At 38.8% G+C, this 27076-nt stretch overlaps 1 long non-coding RNA gene across 1 annotated transcript in view; it reads right to left on the bottom strand.

The window, feature by feature from the left end:
• LOC308608171 overlaps positions 1 to 27076 on the bottom strand; it is a 553808-nt gene that overhangs the window by 140046 nt on the left and 386686 nt on the right. The gene's annotated exons all lie outside the window — the stretch shown is intronic.

Genomic DNA, 27076 nt, shown 5'->3' with positions numbered 1-27076 from the left:
CCTATTACCATTTTATCAGCATCCTGAAAGTCTCCTACATAGAGAAGTTTGAAATCCAAAAATGATTTTGGTTTATAGGGGTCACAGATACTGAGAACACAATTATATTAAAGATAACATTTTAAAGATCAAAATTGGGCAGCGACACGAAGCTATTTTATCTGCATGTAGATTTTTCCTTTGGATTCTAATGTTAGTTGTTTGGGCCACAATCATTTTTAAATTTTTATTTTTCTGGTGACATTTACTTTTCAATTTATTGCATTTTACGAAAGCAGTGTCCAAGACAGATAGAAAATTTACAAGAAAATGTTCCTTCAGCAAGATAGTTTGAGAAACACTGTCCTAGGCCATAAAAGACATATCCACAAATGTCAAAGTTTAAATTTCATACAGACTACAATGAATGACTACAACTTGTCTAAGAAATAAATCAATAATTTAAAAAAATCAAAATAAACAAACAATCAAGGACAGACTCATGGGTCTATGGGAGAATCACAAAGGCATTTAGGAATCACTTACAACTGATCAATAACAAATCAAAACGTGTGGGATCTAGATTAAGGCAGTGCGTGGAAAGAAATCTGCAGTGCTAAATGGTTAACTGGAAAAAAAAAAAAAAAAGGAAAGCTGAAAATTAAATAAACTAAGTATCCAAAATTGGGGGCTCAAAAAGGACAATAAAATAAGTCCGAAGGAAGCAGAAAGGAATATTGTGATATGAGTAGAATTAACAAAAAGGAAATAAAAATTAAATAAATGACTCAATAATCCAAAGCTTGGTTTGTTAAAAAGTTTCATAAACTTGACAAACCATCCAAAACCCAATATATATATATATAGATATAGATATAAAGCTGGCTTTTTTTGAGAAACAGAATAGCATAGCCTGGATGGCTAAGAGGACAAATTTGTTCCAAAAAAGGAAGCAGAAGAACGCTGAGTTTCCAAATGCAGCTCTGCAGAGAGGGGCCATGGACTTGGGAAGAGGGAGAGGTAGGAAGCGTTGAGGAAGATTTAGGGTTGGATTCAAGAAGGAACCGTTACATCACTGGGTCCCTGGGATGAAGGGGGTGACTGGCAGCATCCTGTAACTGGGAGAACTCCGCCATGAAACACGAAGTTTAAGCAGTTCCCTGTATTTGGAGTTGCTGCAATATCCTTCCACAGTACCAGAACACCTGGAAGTGTCTTGTATTAGTCATCTTCTGAACAAGGGAACAGAGGCAGGGTGCAGCGTTGCATAAAGTAGGATGAATGGGGAAAAGGAAGGCCCTGGGTTCTCCACTCTGTGGGAAATGGGATGCTCGGACACTTTTATTCAAACGTTAAGAGACAGAGAGACCTAGGAGGATGGAAGAAGTCTGAGAACCTTAACAACCCAGATTTGAATTACAGGGCCTTGAGGTATAGAAGGTAATACCTAAGGCAGAACAGCAACTCAACATGTTTTTAGATGGTGAATAACTAAAGAAATAAGAAACATACTGTGACAGGACAGGACATTCATTAAGTTATTAACATAAACTATATGCTCTTAAATTGCTGGTCTTACCTCTAAAAACTTTACTTTTATTTATAAGGACTAACTGACACCAAAACCAGGATGCCATCTTCAGTAACTTTACCCCTTCCCCACGATACATTCTTCCAGCTGAGCTAAGCATGAGCTTAAGTCTGCATTCTATTTTCCTAGACACTCTGCTGAACCGCTTTTCTCGTAAATAATCCTTGTGCAGTGGCGCAGATCCCAAACATTTTCTGCCACAAACTCTTCAGTCCTTTTGACTTTGGGGCAGATGGCTGTGTTCAGTCTAGAGAATTAGGGACAAAAGACGTGAAAGCCCACCAGAGCCCAAGTGACTGGCAGTATTGTCTTGCATTGACTGGACTCACGGTAAACATGAACATCCACAGTTCAGACAGCACATCATCTTTTTTTTAAAATAAATTTATTTATTTTTGCCTGAGTTGGGTCTTCGTTGCTGTGTGGGGGCTTTTCTCTAGTTGCAGCGAGTGGGGGCTTCTCTTGTTGCAGAGCATGGGCTCTAGGCACATGGGCTTAGTAGTTGTGGCTCGCGGGCTCTAGAGCGCAGGCTCAGAAGTTGTGGCGCACAGGCTTAGCCGCTCCGCGGCATGTGGGGTCTTCCCGGACCAGGGCTTGAACCCGTGTCCCCTGCACTGGCAGGCAGATTCTTAACCATTGTCCCACCAGGGAAGCCCGAACACATTGTCTTTTGATATATTAGCCTTCAGACTTTAAACGGACCTATTATCTCTCGCACAGAATTCACTGATCCTGTACAAGGATACAGGTACAACTAGGGTGGGCAAGAATATGTGGCCATATTGTCTACGATAAAAATCCTTCAACAAGGAGTTACACAAAACTGGTTTAACATACATTTTGTATTTTATCTATCTAGGGTATTGCCATTAAAAGGAATAATTAATTTTTATCAATAGCATTTGTCATTTGTTACGTACACTTTCCCATTTTGTGCGTTCATGTATATCATTACTGGCTGCCTCCAAACTGCCTGTTTCTCTTGTATCTAAAATATGTAAGCATGAAACTCTATGATAACCATCCACAGACTTATGTGTTCTATCTGATTCTTTCATTAGTATTAGTATTAGTATTAGTATAAATTAATTGGAACACAGAACCACACCTTCTATTTTCCACAGAGGCTAGACTCTGTAGCCGTGGGAGTCTTACACATAGTAAATTCATAATAATAATTTTGTGAACAAAGGACCTATTTTTGAATTCAAAAATGGGAGGCAGTATAATCCTTTCTACCATGTCCAGCGATTCTAAAGTGATACAACTTGTCTGTCTCCCACACTTTACCCCCTGTCTGAGTTCTGCTTTCCATGCTGGAGAGGGAGATGGGAGACTTAAGGAAGAGTATTCCTCGCTTACAGCACTACGGTCCTCTTTCTTTTCCCTTCCAAGCAATTGATGCAGAAAATGACAAAGAGAGAAAATTCACAATTATACCTAAAAGTCAAATAAGCACAACCCTCTCCTTCTCCCCTTCTCTCCTTTCCACTTGTTAGCACATTAACAGTAAGTGAACTATAGAAGGAACCCTAGGGGCTCCCACACAGAGCTTTCCCCCCTTACCCTGCCCCATGAGAGTTATTCAATGTGCGTTTCTATAGCTATGATCCGTGGTTATTAGAAAAAGGCTCATGCAAATATCCATTATCATGCAAAAATGTAAGCAGATTTCAATCACTGCACATAGTGTTTTACACCTTTATTAAAAATATTACAAAGCACGAGAAACAAATGCTCTGGAGAATGAGAGGAGGAAGAAAGAATCCTAGCTTTTTAAAATAATTATCACTATAAAAATTAAAAGTCAGTGCTATTTTAACAAGGATGTTTGTTATGCTGTAATATGCACATCAAATGCTGTATCTGAAAAGCGTTCAAGAACCAATCACAGGGGTCATTCTGACACGTGCTCCAGAAGGCCCTGGATGGACAGCATCTCTCCCTAGTGCATTAGATACAGAGGCGCAATCACTGAAGCAAAGTTTATCGTGGTCATCTATCAGCTGTTCACATAACCAGGCTTTATCCAATCCTGTGTCAGCCTGATGGACTTCGCTAGCTAAACATCACATCCTTCCAGTGCATTAAACAATGTCAGTCTCCTACCTGGCCGCCTGACCAAGAGAATGAGGTAGTGCGGCAGGGCATTTACTGCGACTGGAATAACAAAGTATGTATCTGTGGGCTTCCCTGGTGGTGCAGTGGTTGAGAGTCCGCCTGCCGATGCAGGGGACGCGGGTTCGTGCCCCGGTCCGGGAGGATCCCACATGCCGCGGAGCGGCTGGGCCCGTGAGCCATGGCCGCTGCTGAGCCTGCGTGTCCGGAACCTGTGCTCCACAACAGGAGAGGCCACAACAGTGAGAAGCCCACGTACCGCAAAAAAAAAAAAAAAAAAAAGTATCTGCACTCTTCTTACCGAGGAAATAAGGCAAGTCCATAAAATCAGGATGATCAGGTTTCCTATTATCAACTAAGAATGGATGGGGGATTTTTTAAAGATAATTTCAAGACTGAAAGCATGATTAACTTAAATGGCAAGGCTTCCAACAAGACAGGACGCTCAGGCCTTACACACGTAATAAACAAGCGTTCGTGTTGACTTAGAACTCTGCTGAAGACATCCAGGTAAGATTTTATTGAATTTGTTTCATTAGTTGTGAGACACAAACAACTGCCAGCTAGAACTTGTACAACTTTACCTCCTAGGATGATTCAGTCCAAAGACTTGAGCAACTGTTTACTGTGGAATTTATCTGTCTCCACCCCAGCACTTCACAGCAAATATGTGTTGGGTTGCTCATGTGGCATTATTTATTAAAAGTTCAAATCTTATAAAATTTAGCCCTAGCAAACCTTTCTCAAGTACATGTCTTTATTATTCCTGTTTCACTGATGAGGAAATTGAGACATATTTAAGTAATTTGCTTGAGAGTAAACAATAAGGAATCCGATCAGAGCTAGGATTTAAACCTAGATATTACCACACCAAAATTGCTTTTATCTGAAAAGCGTTTTAAGTACTTACGTAATCCTAAAGTTTATTTTGGCCATAATTTTAATCTTTTACTTAACAAAGAACTTAAGTCTGTTTCTTATACTCTTTGAGAGTACTTATGTGTGTGTTTCTCCTGCATGTAGCGGATGAATCTTTTTAGAATATCCAAAGAATCACTATAGGACCAAATATCCATCATCATCTGTGCTTTTTTATATACCCTAGTGAAAAATAGAAGCATTTCATTACAGGGATTCCTGCTTCCCTACTCATTTTCCTCTTTACGAATGGCTTCCCACTAAATTCATCATCTGAGACTGAGACTAGAGGGTGAAGACTACGGTCTACCAGGATTGGTCCTTTTCTTGCTTCTCTCATCATTATGATGTAGTTCAACCTTAACTAATACTTATTAAGATGCTTTATGACATTCTGGCCCGATGCTGGATATTGTAGATTCAATAATTCACATTTAACACCTAGGACAGATCAACAGAGCTTGTATGTAAAGTATTCATTATCTAGTAAACCATCTTGAAAAGCTACTAATTTTCATCACACCTATGGAGGCCAAAGCCAAATGTTTTCTCCCTTAGCTGAACCCCCTATAGTCATGGTGGAAAAAATAGGAGAAAATTCCATTTCTTGGTACATGCCTGCATATACAAAGATTCCACAAAAACATACTGCAGAAATCACGTAACATGAAAACACTCGATTGCTGTAAGAACCATGGGATGGGGTTGACCTGTATCTAGAAGAAGAGTGAAGCAGAGTACAGAGCACATGTGAAAGCTGAATGTCCTCAGGTATCGGTGGAAGCTCTGTGGGGTGTGGAACGAGGTGAGGACTCACTGCAACTGCACCAATCATGTGGATCATCACACAGCACACCAAGGAATGTTTTGTTAATGCTACCAAGTTACCTTATCCTGGTTACAGGTATTTTTTGACAAATATAATGGAAGTATATGTGACAAAAAAGTGCTGATTTTGTAAGAAAAGACTTGTGAAGAAAGAAAAATAATAGGATCTATGTTTACAGATAAAAGAGAACAGTGGAAACTGGTTTTTAGTATAAACACAGAATATAGAGAGATGATTGAAGGCATTATCATAATGGATTTGCTTAGCCACAGTCGATGAAAAAGAAAATATATAAATGTCGAGCATTTATGTATTGAACGCTTACTATATGGGTCTTATGGTGCTGACGAACCTAGTGGCAGGGCAGGAATAAAGACACAGACATAGAGAGTGGACTTGAGGATGGGGGGCAGTGGGGAAGCTGGGGCGAAGTCAGAGTGGCATCGAAATATATATACTACCAAATGTAAAACAGATAGCTAGTGGGAAGCAGCCGCATAGCACAGGGAGATCAGCTCGGTGCTTTGCGAAGACCTAGAGGGGTGGGATGGGGAGGGTGGGAGGGAGACGCAAGAGGGAGGAGATATGGGGATGTATGTATATGTATAGCTGACTCACTTTGTTGTACAACAGAAACTAACACACCATTGTAAAGCAATTATACTCCAATAAAGATGTATTAGAAAAAAAACCTACATTCGAAGACAGTTTATTAATATAAATCCCAAAATGTAATGATTTTACTTTTATGAAGAATATTTCTGAAGGAAGTATTGTTGAGCATTTATATTATAAACTGGATCTTACGAGGAATAAAGGGGGAAATTTTCCAATGACAAAAGATTTTGAGTATACAAAGCATCAGAAACTCAATGTAATTTTTTTCTTATAGAGAAAATATGTACACTCACATGGACATATGATCAGATTCATATCAGACAAAGCCAATATCTTTACACTACAGATTACCTTAGAAATCAATGCATGGCCACTGTGACACTGATGGTTGCTTCTTCCATATCGGATTTTGAGTGATATTTTAAAATATGAATTGAATCTTTAAGAAGTCAGACATTTATAAACTGGAACGAACTGGCTATACTATCTTACTTATTTCTTCAATAAATATTTGCTTTTTGTTGGATTTGTTAGCTCTTAATAAAACTCATCTCACCTAATTGTATTTACAAATTCAACAAGAGCTAAGAAAGGGGATTTTATTTCCATTACAGGTTAGCCAAAAATAAAATCTGTGAATCAAGATCTAGATAGTTCTGTCACCAAGGTTTGTTACCTCAAATAAAAGGAGAAAATGAAAAATATACAATTTTGATTTCTCAGATAATAATAATAACTTCAATGATAATAATAACAGCCAACATTTATCACGGTTTACCACAAGCCATTGACCAGTTAGAAGAATGGGATTCCCATGGTTTGTTCAGACTAATCATTTTAGGTAGAAGTGTTATTAGAAAATGAACCACCCTATTACTGTTTCCATTATACTCATATCACCAATGAGATAACTTAAGTTATGCGAATGAGGTCACCTGCTATAAAGGTGTGAAGCCAGGCTTTAAAGTCAGGGCAGCTCCCCACATCACAGAATAGTTCAGCATATCAATTACTGCTAAGTTTATATAGTTATGACATACAGTCTTACTCTTTATAAGTTATTACAATTTATTGTGCTTCCTTTCACTCTGTTAATCCTAAATAGCATCAAATTGAAGGGACTGAACACTAACATATATTATTTGGTATAAAACTTATTGAATCTTCTACATTATATTCAGTTACACCCTAAGCTTCAAGGAGTGACGAATTGTTTCCATAGTCAAGTACAAAAGCCTTAATTCATAAAAGATTTTCCTAGTTGAGGAAAACGAATGGCATGAGGACAATAAAAAAGTAAACGTGGGGCTTCCCTGGTGGCGCAGTGGTTCAGAGTCTGCCTGCCGATGCAGGGGACACGGGTTCGTGCCCCGGTCCGGGAAGATCCCACATGCCGCGGAGCGGCTGGGCCCGTGAGCCATGGCCGCTGAGCCTGCGCGTCCGGAGCCTGTGCTCCGCCACGGGAGAGGCCACGGCAGTGAGAAGCCCGCGTACCACAAAAAAAAAAAAAAAAAGTAAACGTTACATCTGAAGGGAAGTGCAAGAGAATTACAGACAATATATCCTAGCAAGCTGAGTAAAAAATAGTGTGTGAGGGTGAATAGTACTTGAAGACAGAATGAGAGAGAGGGAGAGAAAGAACAAACAGTCAATTAAAATGATAATTAGGCTAATGACTTTTATAAAACCCACTATATTGTAAAATAATTCTTTCAACCATAAACTCCAGAAACATGTCCCTTTATAGCAATGGTTTGAGAAGACAGCTAGAGCGCTTCCATGAGGGATGTATTTAAAGTTTTTACATGTCTGTATATGCAAACACATCAACAGAAACCTGGAAATATAAGTTACCATCATTGTCTGTGACATGTATTTCACTTTCCTTTCTAGCCTTGAAGAACACAGATGCTTAGTGCTATATACGTGTGTGTGTGTGTGTGTGTGTGTGTGTCTGTGTCTGTGAGAGAGACAGCACGTGCGCAAAGCAATGACTGAAGTTACACGGCAGAGACTTTAAATATTATCAAGTGACTGTACCACTCTTACAGAGATAGTCTTATAATATTTCTAATATTGTCTGGCTAATGAGAACCCTCCACACAGACTGCTCTGTCAATACATTTTTTATTATTTTCACCCTACCTCCCGAATCCAATCAAAACCTCCCTTCAGCTACCACCAGCCATCATTAGAAAGAATCTGATAAATTTAACTGTACAAAAGAACTTAGGCAAGTGCCGATATCTTCAAATAGTGACGAGCGAGGGTTCTATTTTAATGGAAGATAACGTGTGAGATAATAATTCTCTAACAGAGGAATGCCAGGTACAAGGAAAAATCTGAGGTCCGTTGACCCCAAAAATCAAGGAATATTGACTGATTCCCATCTGGAATGAGTCTAACCCTAGCTGATGTATTTTCAAGCTATTTTATCATGCTGAAAATTCTGAGAAACAAAGATATCTTGACAGTTACATGGTATATAAGATTATTAATGTGAAGCCATTTTGAACGCCTTTTTAGCATGTAAACACTTGTTTCAAAACCCCACACCTGAATTATGGTATACATACATATTTTATATATATTTATAAAATGTGTACAACTTAAAAATATATTGACAATCGCCAGTGACTTAATATAATGCCAGCATTTACATATGAAGTGTTTTAATACATTAAAAAATGCTGTAAATGAAGGACTCCAACGAATAGAAACACACACAATCTTTATATTTTTACATTTGAAGAGCTATAATAACTATCCTTTGTAGCTGAAGAGGTTCTACTGCAGGGTCAGTATCTGGCAGAAGCCATCATATTCTTGCAAGTAAAAGCAACTAGAGAGCTGTGAAATCCACCTGGCTGAAGGCCAGTAGCTAGAGTGTGGTCTATCACCACTGGAGCTGGAACTGCAGGTGAGAGCAGCTGACCAATATACACAGTGTTTGTATAAGTCTCACTGAAAACAGAAGTCTCCTCAGTGATGCCTGCAGTAATTGATAACCTTTACACACTGGATTGTACTGACTAAACCCTTCAGGAGACACCAAATTATTACAATGGGACTTTCTGGGTCAGTGATGCCTGCACAAAGCATTACGTCCATATGCATGTTTTCAGTGAGGTCTGCCATAACTGATAACCTTTATACCACCCTTACACTGGTCAAGGCATTGAAGCCACACCAAACTATTACAGAGTGTATTTCTGGGTCAGTGACTACACAAGGCGTTATGCACAGAATCACATTCCTTTCCTCAGTAATGTGTGAATATAAATCGCATACTAGTGAGGAACAGTGTTTAGAAAATTTAAAAATGTGCTTCTCTGAGGGATGCATTTATTTTATTTGTGCTAAGTAGAAATTCTTCCTAATGAACAACTTATCAAAACACATAAAGCGTTTTACAGTAGCATTACTGATTGGGTCAGGCTTTACTGGAACTAATTGGCTTAACTGTAAGGATCAAGCTGCCTCTACTGGGGATTCAATGTTAATGTGACTTGATGTCATGTGTGCTGTCCATTCAAATGTCACTTTGTGAGGTGACAACTTATCAGTTTTCACCCTTAGCGGGCGCCCAAGCAAAGGTAAGCATCATCTGAAACACAGCTCCCATAGCAAGTCTGAAGTTTGGCCTACAGACCTAGGTTTGTAAGTAATCTAACTACTTTCCCCCTAACGCAGTTTGAGTTCCAAGTTGGAGGCTCCATTTTGGGCACGAACAAGGAAGTAAAAAAATAAACACAGCACACCTCACACCTCCCCCCGCCACCCACCTTTTTTTTTTTTAACCAACAGCCCTGAAAGACCCTGGTATAAGTCAGTGGACCACTGGTACCCATTCAAACTGGATCACTGGGGTGGATGCAAAAACTGCAAGCCAGTTGGCATACTGATAGCCTGAGTTCCAACACGGTGCATGTTCTTGCAACGGGGAAATCAGAGAACACTACAAATCAGAGCTACCCCCAGTGCTGGCTGTTAAACATGTACCAGCACACCATACCCTACAACTGATCAGCATTAAGTTAAACCAATACTCCTAAATGCTTTCTGTGATTGTTATGGATTGAACTGTATCCCCCCATTCATATGCTAAAGCCCTCACTCCCAATGCACCTATATTTGGAGATAGAGCCTTTAAAATGGTAATTAAGGTTAAATGAGGTCATAAGGCTGGGGCCCTAATCCACTATATCTAGTGACCTTATATGGAGAGGGAGGGACACCACAAATTTGAGTGCCCAGAGGAAAGGCCATGTGAGGACACAGGGGGAAGATGGCCTTCTGCAAGCCAAAGAGAGAGGCCTCAGGAAAAGCCAAACTAGCCAATACCTTGATCTTGGACTTCCAGCCTCCAGAACTGTGAGACAATACATTTCTGTTGTTTAAGTCACTCAGTCTGCGATATTTTGTTACGGCAGCCATAGCAAACTAATATAACGATCAAAGCATTAGAGTGTGAAAAACACCAATATGCATAACATACAGCTTATAACCTGATAGAGCTAGTAACCTTGTTTTGCCATAGACATATGTGGAAATTATAATGTGTATGTGTGCGAGTGTGTATGTGTGGCCTAAAGAACTAAAGCATTTTACTGGAGGGAGAGGGAACTCTGGCTGGAAGAGGAGGCAAATGAGCTGGGTCATAAGCAGAATTCTGACAGGTGACAATAAAAGGGAAGCCCATAAAGTCAAAGGCAGAGAGAGAAGAAAAACAAAACATTTTAAAAAACTGTTGATAATTTACTTTTGTCATAGCTTGGGCTGCAAGTTATAACAAACACTGCAAACAAGTGTTTTAAGATTCATCGGTGAGCTAAAAAGGACCGCTGGACAAGGGCACTGGTTTAAACATGAAAAGAGAGATGGAGGCCACACCTGAGGTCAGGAAGCCAGCAGAGCCCAGAGTTGAGGACAGATTCTGGAGCTGAACTACCTGTGTTCAGAGCATCGCTCAGAAGTAATGAGTACAGGAAGAGTGCTTAGATTCATTCCTGGCATGTGCTAAGTGCTATGTAGTCACTAAAATGAGGGCAAACAAAAAAAAGTTTTAATGAACATGGCAGGGACATGGGTTTTAGAGACGATGATCGTATTAGTTAGCTGGGGTAACAAAGCACTGAAGACGGGATGGCTTAAACACAGAAATATATTGGCTCACAATTCTGGAGGCTAGAATTTCTAGCTCAAGGTAGAGGCAGGGCTGGTTTCTTGAGGCCCCTCTCCCTGGCTTGCAGGGCTGGTTTCTTGAGGCCCCTCTCCCTGGCTTGCGGGGCTGGTTCCTTGAGGCCCCTCTCCCTGGCTTGCGGGGCTGGTTCCTTGAGGCCCCTCTCCCTGGCTTGCGGGGCTGGTTCCTTGAGGCCCCTCTCCCTGGCTTGCGGGGCTGGTTCCTTGAGGCCCCTCTCCCTGGCTTGCAGGGCTGGTTTCCTCCCTGGCTTGCCGGCGCCCACCTTGTCCCCGTGTCCTCACCTGGTCTTCCTTCTGTCCCAAATTTGTGTTCAAACTTCTTCTTTATAAGGAGAGCAGTTACCTTGAATTAGGGCCACTGTAATGGCCTTGTTTTAACTTGACTATCTCTAAATACTGTCACATTCTAAGGTATTAGAAGTTAGTACTCCAATGTATGAATTTTTAAAGGACACAACTTAGCCCATAACGATGATAAATATAAAACTAGAAAATGGTGTAACCATTGGTACGCTGTAGTGACTGTGAGAAGAAGAAAGAAAATAAATGATGCTTCCAACACGAGGGTCTACAGACACGACTGGGGTCCACTGGCATGACGATCTACAAGAGCACAAACACTCTCCCCATCAGATCATCTTGAAAGAGTGAAAAGCACACATTGTAGGATCAAAGAGATTCAGATTAAATCCCAACCCTGCTCTAAGACTTGGAGCATCATCTCTCTAAATATCAGCAAACATGTCTACAAATAACAAATTATAAATATTTGCTTTGTAGTACTGCTAGGAGGATTAAATCAGACAAATTCTGTAAGAGGGTACAGAATATTACTGAACACAGAATAGAAGCTGGAGGATTTTTTTTTTCTTCATTATGATGCCTGCTGTTGTTACAATGTTACGGGACAGGCAGGGAGATAAGTACGCATCCTCTGACCCCTAAGGTTACCTCAACATTAGAAATCTCCCAGGAAATGCTATCTTTTGAGATGTTGTGTTTATAGGAAAGTGTATTTACACATAACCTTAACCAGCCCCAGTAGTTATCTGACTAGGGAAGGGTGTGGCATCAATAAAAAGAAGTATATAATGAAAAGATGACGAAATTTACTTTAAACAATTTTGTTCTAAGACTGACCATATTTACAATGACAATTCTTCCTCTCAAAATTAAATTGAAAGTCAATGTTTACATTTTAATTTTGTTTCAGTCCACTTTCAAACCCCATATTATAAACATGACTTGAAGGATCTCAGTCTCATTTCAAAACTAAAGAGAAGAAGGTGATCGTGATTTGTCTCAAGGAAATGAAACCCATAAAACGAATAGTTTAGAATTCAGAATTTGGTACTCTGCTTAGTGGGCCATGACATGCAAAATAATTCATTTAGAGGTTATGTATTACCACTGGAGCTGAATTCAGAGTGGAGACCGTATTTCATAACTGAATGTCCGGGGCAGGCAGCACCCTCTGTACACAGTCTCTAGTTAGTATTATGCTATGGAGATACTGCATTACAGAGCCCAATACAGTTAGGATTCTATCCAGACTCTTTACAGTTCGGTCTTTGTATCCACGGAGGTGAAGGGAATATGCTGTACAAGACCTTTCCCTCTCTCTCTTCAGAGCAGCTGTCTTACGTAACTTATAAAGTAACTAAGATTTTAATGTATCACATGCCATTTCCAATAGTTTTATTTTAAATTTAGGGAAAAGTGGCCACACTTAACTGACACACTTAAATGGTATGATACCCTGATTTTAATCATCTTTTCAAAAATGTTCTTAATGACAAAATGTGTGCTCTTGCTTTCTTAAGCAGAGTACATCAATAATCTCATTATTCTGGATGCCTTAGAGTTTTCATTACTTAGTGGCAGATTTCCCACCCTGGCGCAGGCTTAAGGACAACCTCAGGACTAGCAGGCTGTGTGGAGGGGAGCGGCTTGCCACCCCCCCGCCCGCCTCCAAAGAGTCTGAGGGTTCCGTACTTTACTGAACCCACATGCCTGGATTCCTGGCTTTGGTTGTCACGTGCCTACACTGGGCTGTCAGCTCTCTTTCATTCTGTCTTGTGTCCACTCGTCTGATTTTTTTTTTTTTTTTAATCATGCTGAAAGGAGGGAGATAATCCTCAAACGCAGCACTGGTCTGTGACAGCATGCACCTTGGGCAAGTCACTCTCCTGAAATTCGGGGAGGGAGCAGTGTGGTAGAGAAGGATAAATGGACGGCCGCATGGCGTATGAAGAGCGCCTGGCTTACAGAGGTACCAACTGCACTTGCAATGACTGCCCACAGCTTTCCTCATTAGTGACAGCTATCCGCCTGCATTCATGAAATTGCCAGATATTTTCAAAACAGCACTGTATTTTGAATTTATATAACCAAGAATGATACACCTGAAGAGTATCACGGCCCTCCACTCAAGGCAAGGAATAATGCCAGTGGTGTGTGTTCATTTAGTCCATGAAGAGAGGCATGAGATGCGAAGATAATTTCACGAGCTATTAACTATTATCACAACTACCACAAAGCCCTTTAGTTCAAGATATGAGACTAAGAGTTACTAAATTATGTTTTATACATAGGCATTGCATATCCCCTAAAGAGTCTCAAATCTGGGCTTCCTGGTGGTTGAGAGTCCGCCTGCCGATGCAGGGGACACGGGTTCGTGCCCCGGTCCGGGAAGATCCCACATGCCGCGGAGCGGTTGGGCCCGTGAGCCATGGCCACTGGGCCTGCGCGTCCGGAGCCTGTGCTCCGCAACGGGAGAGGCCGTAACAGTGAGAGGCCCGCGTACCGCAAAAAAAAAAAAAAAAAAAAAAAGAGTCTCAAATCTGTTTTGAAGAATACTTTTGAAGATTGCTTAATGATGTACTTGTGCATTTGCTGACAATGAAAACCCACTCCAGCTGAAAAAAGTCAAAACAAAATAAAATTTTTTCCAGCCAAAAAACCCAAGAATTAACTTATCATAAACAAAGAAATATGTGTTACTTGTTTGGATGCAGCAGGGGACAAAGGAAATTTACTATCCTGCTCTCTTTAGATCAATGAACCTTGATAACTATTTTGATACTTAATCTGAGTGTCATTTATGTAGCATGGTAAGAAATCAGTTCTGCTCCCTGAAAACTTTCCTTTTATAAACGTAGATTCCTGGGCTTTACCTCAGAACTACTAGACCAATCTTTTGAGAATTCTGCATTTTAAACTAGTTTTCCCTGTGATTCTTATGCATATAAAATTTGAGAATTTCAGCTTTAAGCCTGGCCTTATGATCTCACATTTTATTTGGGTTAAATCATTCGAGTATAAAGGAATGCATCCATACAGGGTGCCCCAGACTTTACATGGATTCTTCAACACAACCAATGTTAAATAAGCAATATCTCTTCCTAGTTATTCATTATAGAGGAGAAGAGAGCATGTGTCTGTGTGTTATTAACTCATTTAATCAATACTTATCAATTTATTTATTATCTCTTTGTTAGGGATCATGGGAATAAAACAGTGAGCAAAAGGAGACCTGGTTTTGCTCTCATACAACATACGTCCTGATCTATTATTTCTCTGATGCTGTAAAAAACATGAACGCACACACATAGGTTTTCATTTAGAGAATAAAATTTTAGCTAGTCAAAGCATAGGACAGTAGAAAGACCTCACAATCAGTGAGGATGGGTTCATTCTGACGCTGCACCAGGTTCCTGCAGCCAAGCCTGCGAGTGGAATGTGTGGCTCCATTACTAAAACTCTGCAGCAAGTATGGAAGGTGAGGTTTGGGTTTGTAGTTCTGGCTGCAAAAAATTTCCTTTATCCCCAGAAAAGAATTCAGTCCACATTTGAACACCTTGGCATTGGATTAGCAAATTTAGAAAGCTGTAACAATTTAATCCCCAAAGGTAACAATACTTCAGATTTTTCATACCAATATAATGGTTGGATTATCCTGAGGAAATAACTAGAAGGTTCCAGATAGAACTATACCCAACAGGGCTTTCAATCTCAGTGTATTAGCAATGGCTAATAGTTATCTGTTCATATTTGGAAAGTCCTCCTTTTCTTCACCTTTTCTCCCAAAATACACAGACACACAAACACACACACACACAGGACAGGCCTCGGACATGGTAGTAGTCAATATATTTTAAAACTTACATAATAAAACTAAATATTGAGCACAAAATTTATAGAAAACCACTGGTTTAGACTGCATACGATCTCTAAATCTTTACAAAAAGCTGGCAATGAAAAGTGTTTTCACACCTACTTCATAGATGAAGAAACTCAGAGAGACTGAATAACTTGTGCAAGGTCAGACATCTGGACACTAGTTACTCTGGGCTTTGTCTTGCCAAAAGCCTAAGCACTTTCATTACGTCATCCACAGCAAGGGAAGTTCTGGGGCTCAGAGGGGGCTGGCGATGGAATCTGTACCTTACAATGTTTCAGGGTGCTCTCTTCTCCAGCTCTGATCTTCACATGTTCGTGAAACAGACAACAAAACTTAAGGGGTCTGAGTGAAGTCGTTTAAACCTCACCTCCAACATCACGTCTCCTTTTTATCATGTGCTTATTGAGGGCGGTGGGGAATGAACACCGCCTCCCCACACTTGTTCCTGGCACTCTGCTCTCCTGCCGCAGCCTGAAGCGTGATTCTTGCTCCATGTGTGAAAACCATCGTTGCCAGTTCCCTCCTGTTGCCAGTGCTGTGATTTCTATTAAGTGTCCCAGCAAGTCAGGGGTATCTATTTTTATGGCACGCCACCAGCCTTTGATGGAAGATTCCTGAACAAAAATCTTATCATCTGTGTTCAGTCGGTCCATCCAGGGCTGAGCACCCCCTAACTCTCTAAAAATGTCATTGTCACCCCCTTCCTCCTTCCATTGTGCTCACGACAACATTCATCTCCACATAGTCCTTTTAAACAACAACCCTCAGGCAGAACTCAGGAGTCTTTTTAGCTATCAGCAGTCAGATGGTCCTTTACTTCCAAAAAAAGAAAAAAAAAAATCATTCACACAGGGTACTTTTTAAAGGCTGTCTTTGGCTATTGAATCACGTGTTTCTTCCTCCTTTAATTGGAGGCCTTGCTTTAAGCCCACAAACCCTCCTTTTCATGTCACTGGCATTCTGTTGCTACATTAAGTTCTGTCTTCCATACTTATTTATCCTTCTGAAGACTTTTTAAATTATGCTCCCCTCTTGGATTCCATATATTCTAACTCTTTCCCTAATCTCAAGTTCTGTGCTACTTCCTTTTTCTTGTATTCTTTTTTCTCAGAATTTGTTTCCGGCCACGCTGTGTCTGTTATTTTCTTTCTCTTTAATCACCTCCTCCATTAATTTCCCAACCTTCACCACCCCACCACCTTCCTCTTGTCTTCTACAGATTTCAGAGAAACCTACTTCTTCTGAAGTAAGTATTCCCTGATTCCTTTTTCTCCCTTCAAATGTTTAAATTTTTCTTCCTTGCTGTTTTCTTACCTAAACTGCATTCACCTCAAGCCTCACCACGGTCCCCTTCCCCTGTGGTCCATCACCATCACTTGCCATCCATCGTCTGAAGCCCCCTATCAGGGTGTTCCCTTATCTTCATCTCCCGGAGACATCGCTGCCTTCATAATGGCAGGTGTTTACTGCTTTCTTATTTCTCTTCTCCCTTTCATTTTAAATTGTTGAATCTATCCCAGCTGTGCCTTCCTCACTTTTATTATATGTGTTTAACCAATTTGCATAGGTATGAATCTTTTCCTTACAAAGGTTACTGATGATTCTTTTTTTCAGGAAGCAATGCTGTGCCCTTGTTCTCCATAACTAAAATAACGTTCCTTACCATGTTCATTTATCTAAATGGACTGTGGAATCACACACGTAGCCTGGAGGACCCTATGCCAGCCAAATCCCTTCTCTGACTAGTGGTGGTTATCCTCATTCTGACTTGCCAGTTTTATTTTAATTTTATGTGACACTATGTAAAATCCTAAACTCACTTTCTGATTTTAGCTGAAAGTGTTTAAATAGAAAAAAAAAATTACAAATGAGATCACTAAATTTTCCGCATTTGCTTCAATGCCGAGGAAAAGAAATATCTTTGTCCTTGACTTGCTAAACAGAATGACACAGTTCTCTTTATACTTCGAGATTGTTTTTCTCTTGTTGTCGCCTCTAAAGTCAACTTTATCTCTCCGTTGTTTTGAAGCTACTTGTTTTATGGGATTTGAATTAAAGACAACATATCCTCCTAGGTCAATTCTAATTAAATTAATGATCAGGGTCCCTACCAAGACCAGCCTGTTACAAAGCAATTGTCCTTTCTGAAGGAGGAAGACACACACACACATACACACACACACGCACGAACTTTTTAAATTCAAACACCTCTTTTTTAAAAATTAATTAATTAATTAATTAATTTTTATTTTTGGCTGCTTTGGGTCTTGGTTGCTGCGCATGGGCTTTCTCTAGTTGTGGCGAGCGGGGGCTGCTCTTCATTGCAGTGCACAGGCTTCTCATTGCGGTGGCTGCTCTTGTTGCGGAGCACAGGCTCCAGGTGTGCGGGCTTCAGTAGTTGTGGCTCGTGGGCTTCAGTAGTTGTGGCTCGTGGGCTCAGGAGTTGTGACTCACGGGCTCTAGAGCACAGGCTCAGTAGTTGTGGACACGGGCTTAGTTGCTCCGTGGCATGTGGCATCTTCCCGGACCAGGGCTCGAACCCATGTCCCCTGCCCTGGCAGGCAGATTCTTAACCACTGCACCACCAGGGAAGTCCCCAAACACCTCTTGATATATTCTTAGAGTAATAGCCTACTAAGGCAATATGCTCAAATATACAGATTATCAATATGCTCAGATATACAAATTATCAATATGCTCAGATATACAGATTATATACAGATTATCTAGGTGAATTTCATCCTTCTCCCATTCATCTCACACATGAAAAAGAAATCTTTCTTTTGAAATGATTTTAGAACATTCCTCTTGTCTTTATGAAACCTTAAAAAGAAAACCAAATAAACAAATCCACTTTCTTTCCTTTTCCATTTCCTGTTCTCTGTTTTTCTTTCTTTCTCTAACACATTTTTTTTCACGGTCTTTTAAATAAATTCCTCCAAAATTCTCATTAACAAATCAGAACTACAGAGAGGAGAAGAAAATACTGGCTCTGTTACGTCCAAATTCTGCATTTCTACTTTTTCTGCTGTCGTTCTGACAGCCCCTTGCCCTTCCATACTACCCTGCCCTAGACGTCCACAAGACCTGGTCCACTGGCCTGACTTGCTACATGATCTCCTATCTCAGGTAAAGTTCTCAGCCTATAGGATCAATACTGGATTCTTCACACCATATCCCAGCCATTCCTAAGTAAAAGAAAGTGAACAGGATTCAGGTAGAGGCTATTTTGTACATCTGTATGCCAGATGTTCACTTTTGCTTGTTTTCTTTAATCCTTCAAGTTCAGATTAATCTAGAGTAGACTCAAGGATCAATAAAATCTGTTTTCACACACACAGCATTTCTAAGACGTTAGGTGAAGAGCATACTCTTCCTTCTCTTTTCATAATTAAAGACTTGACAACAGAGAAACCAAATAACCCGATGAAGCTCCTCAAGAACATCAGTGGGAATGCACAGTGAGATGCTCGTCCTCTGGCATGTCCACAGCTCTAGACCCGTAACACCGCCGGACGTGCTCACGGCCCTACTGTCTGCCCTATGGGATGGTTTTATAAGTTACTAAATCACACATACAGTCCTCTGGTGTGTATGTGAGGGTGTGCGTGTGCTCAGGGAGAACTGAGGGAATGGCAGGGTGAGTCTACTTGATTTTACGGACTTTCTGGCAAATTCTCAAGGAGTAAATCAAAATCCTCTTTCGAAATAATTAAAAACTACATAGTTTTCCTTCATACGTACAATGGGCTAAAATTCATAAAATTTTTGGCAAATTCTCAAGGAGTAAATCAAAATCCTCTTTCAAAATAATTAAAAACTACATAGTTTTCCTTCATACGTACAATGGGCTAAAATTCATAAAATTTTTTAAATCGGGAACTAGTATTTTTAGTATTTAATAATTTGGGGAACTATTTCAACTATTTTCCATGAAATAGATATTAAAAGTTAAATATAACTCAATTGTGTATAATTCAATAAGTATAATATAGCTAATATTAATTAAATGCTACGAATAAGCCAGGCAGCATGCTGAGCAGTTTATATGCCCTACTTTATTTAATCCATACAACAGCTTTATGAATTAGGTGGTTCTGTTATCCTCATTTTACAGATGAAGAAACTGAGAATAGTAATTAGTATAAACTTGAATAGTGTCTTATAGTAAATAATAGGTAGGGCTGCAGTTCAAACCCAGGAAGTCTGGCTACTCTTAACCATCAATGCTACATTACATTACAGATATGTTTATATTGCTACCATATATAAAATGTGTTATTGCAAAGCTTCCTCAGATATTAGAAATATTTTCTGTAATGAGATCCCAAAGTGATTTTTGTGTATATTCATTTATTTTTTGGTGTTTTGTTTTTGTTCTTTATTATTACATTTTTCTATATATGATACATAGATATTCAAAAGTGTGACTCTGCCTAGTGGGCAGTTTTGACACAAAAAATTATGCTCTTAAAGGAAAAGCACTTTTTAAATTTGAATTTCAGCGTCTAATATTAATATGACTACTGTTTGTTGGTTTGAATCAGTGTGTATTATTTGTGCAACTATAATCTATAGCAAGATATAATTAAGCCGCAGAAAAATAATACGCTAATACCTTGCAAGATCATCAGATAATAGCTTGTTTTGATTCCCTAAGGAACTAATATCAGTTCAGTCTTTTTAAATGGGGGGAAACATAAATATTTGCTATTAACAAAAAAGACATACAGAAAAGACAGAAAAAGGAGGTGAACACAGAGATAAGTAAATATCTAAAAGAATTATGTTCAAAAAGCAGAAAATCAGATTTAAAGATAGTAAGAATTAAAAGGCAGAAGACTTTCTTAAAAAGACATCATAGTAAAATGAGAGATTACAAATATTTTATTTTGGAGTCCATGTTGAAAAAATTAGATTTAGCAAACATTTTGGAATGTGTCAGTGCAGATGAATAAAATGTTGCATTTTAGAGGTTTAATTGTTTTTAATGTCTGAGCAATATCTAACAAAAGCAAGTTTATTAATAAAAGCAATTATGCATGTATTTAAATATGCATGTCGAACATCCGTTTTGTGTGAAGCAACACACAAAATAAACTATATTATTGTTGTTTAAAAGCTCCTGTACATTTTGGTAAAATACATCTTTTAAAACTACAAAGAAAAAGAAAAAAAAAGAGAAGATAGAGCTTTATATACTTAGAGCACAAATCACTATAACCACTATTCACCACCCTACTCTGAAAAGAAACTTTGAGTTACTACAGTTGAGTGCCCTAATGTTATTTATCATAGCAATTCACTTAATCCTGTATGCTTCCTGGGAACTGCTAATGCTGGATGGACTCTTCCTCCTTGAAGGTACTAATGAACAATAAAATGACTCATTTTATTAAACTTATCATATAATATGTAATGCATATCAGGAACAGATATACATGTCCTGATTATAAATAAGGGTGTCTGCAAAAAAAATGTGTGTATTTCAGCACTGCTATAACCATCAAACCAGGATTTCATATTTAAGACCAGTCTTTCAGAAAAACACTTCCAGACTAAACATATCTAAAAAGCCATAGATACTTTGATAGCATAGAGAAGATATGGCTAGTCTAACCCTTAATGAGCAAATTAACCCTGGTCATGTGCAATCAAACTGTATACGGATGAATAAATTCAAATATCTTTATAATGAATGAGAATTTCAAAATATGGGTTATATTGGACCTTTGTAGGAAGTCTGTGGTCTACTCTTACCTTCACAGGTATCCTGTTAATATCCAATCAAATGCTCATGATTCCTGAGTGACAAGGAGGCACAGTCAGTAGCAGAGGGTAGATAATGACTTCTTAAAGAGTCAGCCCCCTCATCTGACAACATGAAACTCTGTATTTGTGACCGTGACCCTCTGGCAGCCTGGATGAGAAGAGAGTCTATGAATCTGTGATTACTTGTATAGCCCTTTGACTTTAGAAAACAAGAGAAAGGGACAGAAAGGTATATTAGGATGTAAAACTATGGAAGGAAAAAGAGAGTAGGTATTCTTCAAGTAGGATTTATTACAGTAGTACACATTCAGTTTTTACACAGTAGTGTGTTGAGAGATTTATGCATATTTACAGAATGTTAGGGAAATTTTCTGCTAAAGTAGAATACAATTAAGATCATGTAGATTTCCAAGTAAGACAATCTTCTGTATAGAAAACCAGTTCAAGTCAAGGATTCTGAAGAAACTGCAATCAACTTCAGTACTTTTAAATGTTACAAGCTATAAATATGTGTGTGTGTGTGTGTGTGTGTGTTTGAAATGGCTGCAATGAACTACCACCCTGGGTCTGGACAGTTACATGTACTTTGGAGCAAATCCAGAAGCACTAGATGAGCCTTTAACTAACTGAGGTAATTATGCTTATTTCTTTTGGAATGTACTTCTTTGAAATCGTGTTTAGTTTTCCTTCCAACTTTCATGACATGTTTATTGAAATTAAGTATAATTACTCAAGGTTTCCTTTCCGTGCCAACCGACAATTTCTTGGTGGTGTTTTATACTAGTATTTGCTTCTAGATGATGATTATTCAAGAGGTGGGTATTAACAGTTGTCACATGATTGAATACCTGGTTTCCATATTCTTTAACACTATGAATAATAGTTTTTAAATAACTGCCAGAATGGTTACACTTAATTTTTGATTACCACACTCTAACTTTTTTAAAGTAAATGAAAAATATTATAAAATAATATTGAATGTACTCTCTTTTGACTATATTTAATGGCATCTATGCAGAAAATAACAATCCATCGTGTCGTGTGAATTTTCTACAGTGAAAGAAGTGCAATTTTTGCTCTTAGGTTGTAAAGAGTATTCACATTACAGATCCAACCCCTAATTAATGGAAGGACACTATACTTGGTTTAAATATTTGTATTTATATGAGGCTGTTTTTAAAGGAAAATGTAAGTTTTATAAAAGAAAAGCGTTATGATATTTTGAATGCCTTAATAGTCAGAGAAGGAGGAATCATTTTCTAAATATGAAAATAGCGTTCTTAATTGTTAGGGCTTTTCTTTAGCAACAGTTGCCAGCCCAAGGGCAAGTGCAAGACAGAGCAGACATAAAGAATCTCAGCGCCACTATTTTAATTGCTGGCATTCATAGCGTTTAGCAGTCGGAAGAGTCTCAAAGGAAAACAACTACTTTCATTTCACCTCCTGCAGCCACCCTGTCAGGGGAGAGGTCTGGGCTCAGAAAGTGCGGCTCATTAAAATGAAGAATTTTCCCCGACTTTGATATTCACAGTTCACTGGGGACTCACTACCTGTTCACCGCGCCATTTCGTCTGGAAGGAGGTTGCAACACAGCAGACTCTACCTTAATTAAACTTCTTTAATCAAATTCATTAGGTCTCTAACATTTATAAAACATGTTGAATTATGCTACCGATATTCTTAGTATATATTTTTTAAATTGTCAAGTGTTTTCCTTCCCTTATTTAATTGGTGCATTGAGCAAAATTCAGAACAATACTTTCATCTGCCTCATAAATGTCTTACTGACAATGCAAGGTACATGCTTTTTGTACTTTCTTACAAACAACTACTGCTGCTTTCAGATGCCTATACCTATTTTCTCAGTCCACACACATTTAGTTTTACAGTCATTATCTGGGAATGGAAGATTTGTTATTTCAAATTGAATTTTGTAAATAAAAAAGTCTTAATATTCTACTACTTACCTTTATTACCATATTGCAATTAGAGTAGAAAGGTTTAAAACATAGCCATTCTTCTAAAAAAGCTCAACATGGTAACACACAATCACATCAGTACAGTAATTGAGTAGTAACTGTTTATAATAGAGATATTGACTTTAGACTTGTAAATATTTCTTCTGACTAGCTGGCTTGTGCTTCCTGAGAAATCTTTGTTCTCTCTTTAGTAGCTGTGAATAACTTTGTTGGCTTCTGCCACAAAAGGGCTTTGTAGTTTCTTCAACATCCCAGCAGAGAAAATGGAATTTCTTGGGCAAAGTTCAGTGATCCCTAAAATTCTTACTCTGTATGTAAATGTCAATTTATAAAATGATAGCCCAAGAATTAGACACAAGTATATTATTTCTTATTTTAGTAAACATTAAGTAAGTGCAGGACAATAAAAATGAGAGAGCAACAGGAAGGTCTTAAAGTTGGGGTTGAACAACCTGAAAGTTAGTAAAGGAAAGTTATTAATGTTACTAAAAGTACAATTAATGTCTATTGTGCAACTCACAGGCTTATTCTTTGTACGAAACAAGCTGTGTAAGAATAATTCATCTTGATGAAGTTATTACATTTGAATTTAATCCACTGCAGATATTGACACAGGATGCCAAGATATGTAAGGTACCAGAAGTGTCCTAGAAAAACTTAAAGAGATCATCACTGAAGGTAAGTACCTGAAGATAAGGTGATAAAAGTACATGGGGGTCAGACTACAAAATGCTTTGAATGCAGAATTAAGGATTTTATATTTTAAGCTATGTAGAGCCACTGAACATTTCTGAGTAACAGATTTGACATAATTTATATCATTTGTAAGAGCAATAATCAGATTATGGTACACAGAATGGATTAGAGCCTGAAAAAATTACAGACAAAGGCCATGACCTGGGGAGACGTATCATCTGTTTTGAGTTGACAGGAGACTGTATTAAGATCATGATAAAAACAAGGAGTGAAGGTAGAAGATATTTTGAAAGAACACAACCTTTGGAAATGCGGAACTAGATATATGGAGCGTGACAGTAACCTGATGTAAAACTTTGCAAGTCTGACATACCTACAGCTAAGGAGGTCATAGGAGTACGTGAGAACGCTAAGGAGAGGAGAGAAAAGGCAAAGAAAGGAACTGAGAATTTAATTCTGGGAATACTCCACATGGGGTGGGTAGGAAGAAGGAACATGTATAATTAAGGGGAGAGAGAGAGAGAGTTGTCAATAAATTAGGAAGAGAACTAGAAAAGGGAGCAGCCTCACTAAAGCCAACAAAGAAAGAGTGAGCAGGAAGAGGCTCATCAAAGAGTCAAATACGAGCAAGGATGAGAAAAATCAAGGCTGGCAACGGCCAAAGGACTTGGAGATGTGGATGTCGTGGGTGATTTTTGTTGGCAGAATCCAAGACAGTGGTGGAGGCCAAAGCAAGGCTACAAATCCAGGGCACGCTGGGCAGTGAAGACACACGGCCCAGGTTAGGGTTAGTCTGCTGAGAACGGCAGGGTGTGAGGGACAGGGAAAGAGAGAACAAAATGAAGGATTTTTTTTTTTTTTTTAATTAGGAAGGAGATCTAAGTTTATTGGGATAGAAAATGGAAACAAACGTGAAGAAGGAGAGACTGAAACTGGTGAAAACAGGTGCGGGAGCTAATGGAGGAGGAGTTAGAAGCCACGGGGCGGCCTTACAGCCCCGATCCTTCCTCTGACCGGCCGCACTCACTGCTCGCCTGAACGACCGTTTTTATCAGTGACCTAGAGCTATTTCAGCAGTGACCGTGTTCGCAGTAAATCCACCGTGAGCCACAGTATATTAAAATATTATATTGTACAAAGGTGTAAACCTGAACAGATAGACCTTTATTGGATTTTTCTCAAGTTTCCTGTAAGTTGAAAGGATCAACCCAGAGAATACGTATTTACTGAGGTGCACAGCAGAGCACGTTGATAGTGCTTGAAATGATAAACAATATCCTTTTGAACACGTAATTTTAATCAGAAAACCACAGAGGGAGGAAAAATAAAACACTTGTGACACACACTCATGGTCACTTTGAGAACTGTTATTTGCAAATAGTCACTTCAATATGAATGATGTAACTTTGGGCTATTCCTAAAAAAAAAAAACCAAACAAACAAACCACAGGGGCCACAGCTCCTAAGCATCTGAAGTCTAAAAAGAATGTCCAATTGTTATAAGTTATGAAGCTAAATACAGGACGTTTTGTTTGTGTCCAGTAGCCAGTGAGGAAGAACTATAACTGGGTCAGATGATGATTCATTTATTTCCCAGGGGATGCTTTTTTCCTAGGTACACGGGAAGGAGTAGCTTTGAGATTTTCTATAACCCTCTCCTTGATCTCAATGAATTCACAGCTAACCACATTTCTCCTCTCTAACACCTGCAAGTAAAGCCATCCAAATCACTTAAGATCACCCTGGGACTACATAAAAAAAAAAGTCTACAAGCTATCATTTCCTGATCTACAGAATTCACAATTCTCCTAACCTCTTCTTTGCCTTTTTCATAGCTTTTACTCTTAGATTTCCAATTTTACCAATCCAAACACATTTCAGCTCCAATTTCAGTCGAGTTCCTTGAACTGACAACTATGATTTTGACCTAACATTCCCAGCTGACTTGGGCATGTCTTTAGGTCATAAACTCAAGGTCTACCTTTATCCATTATAGGACACAACATTAGGTACAAGGTACAAATGGGGAAGTGGAAATGACCACTTTGGCCCAAGCTACAGTCACCCGACATCTAATAAGAGAAGAGGACGAAACAAATTATAAATCAGGACTCAATTCTCAGATCTGTCCATTTACCTGGTATCATTTGAAATCTGTTTTTCAAGAAGGAGACTGTAAACCATTTGGTGGCAATGTTTTACTCCAAAAAGAACCAAATCCAAATCAAAATATAAGATATAAATATGGGCAGGAGAGCCTGAGTAACTGAGTTACTTTTCTGCAACATTTCCACTACTGTGGTAAGAACAACATACATATGTATATACGAGCTCCAAGTATGTAATTTTGGCGATTCTGCGTAGGATTAAATGCTTTTTTATTTGTTTCCAAAACTGGCATTGCACAATATAAAGATGAATGTTAAAACTTATGCTAATAATTTAATTTTTTTACTTAGAATGGTATTAAATAAAACTTTTTTTTAAACACAACTTCCAATTGTGAGAGGGTCTGTGGAAGAAAAGAGAAAGCTTTACATTTTAGTACCTTCAAACATACTCTCTTCTTGCCTTTTGAACAAAGGGTACAAGTTTTTCACTGTGCCTCCCAAATTTGTAGCAGGCTCTGCTCTATGACATTGGAGGTGAGATCTTCATGACAAAATTTTTCAAAACTGAAAAGACTGGAGACGTCCATTTCAGGCATAAGGAAACATCAGTGCAAATGACTATAGATGGGAACAAGCCAATTGTGTTCGTGAAACAGAAAGAAAGCCAACATCTCTGTAACAGCAAAGAAAGTGGTCCAAAATACGGCCAGAGTTGAAGGCTGGGGCCAGAAAGATTTTCTCATCTCTGTATTGGATAGTTTATTGAAACTTTAACACAGAGGAGGTGCATGACTGATAGAGATCATAAAAAGATTATCTTGATACAACAAAATGGAGAACTGAACTACTGCCAAAGGATCCGCTCTTGTTACAAACACTTAGAAATGATATGTAATATGTAACAACAGTCACCAACACTTAAAAAAGTTGAGAGCTCAGGGTTTGAAATACTTTTGCTTCCTTACAGAATAGAGAACAACTCACTGGCACGAGGAAGTGGAGAAGAGGCCTGGAGTGACTCAAAGAAACCAAAACCTCCTCCACAGATTGTTAAGATGAATCAGAACCAGATTAGTAAGA

Source organism: Mesoplodon bidens (assembly GCF_964165515.1).
Source record: "Mesoplodon bidens genome assembly, chromosome: 20".
NCBI lineage: Eukaryota > Metazoa > Chordata > Mammalia > Artiodactyla > Ziphiidae > Mesoplodon > Mesoplodon bidens.
This window is presented reverse-complemented; position numbering and strand designations above follow the sequence as displayed.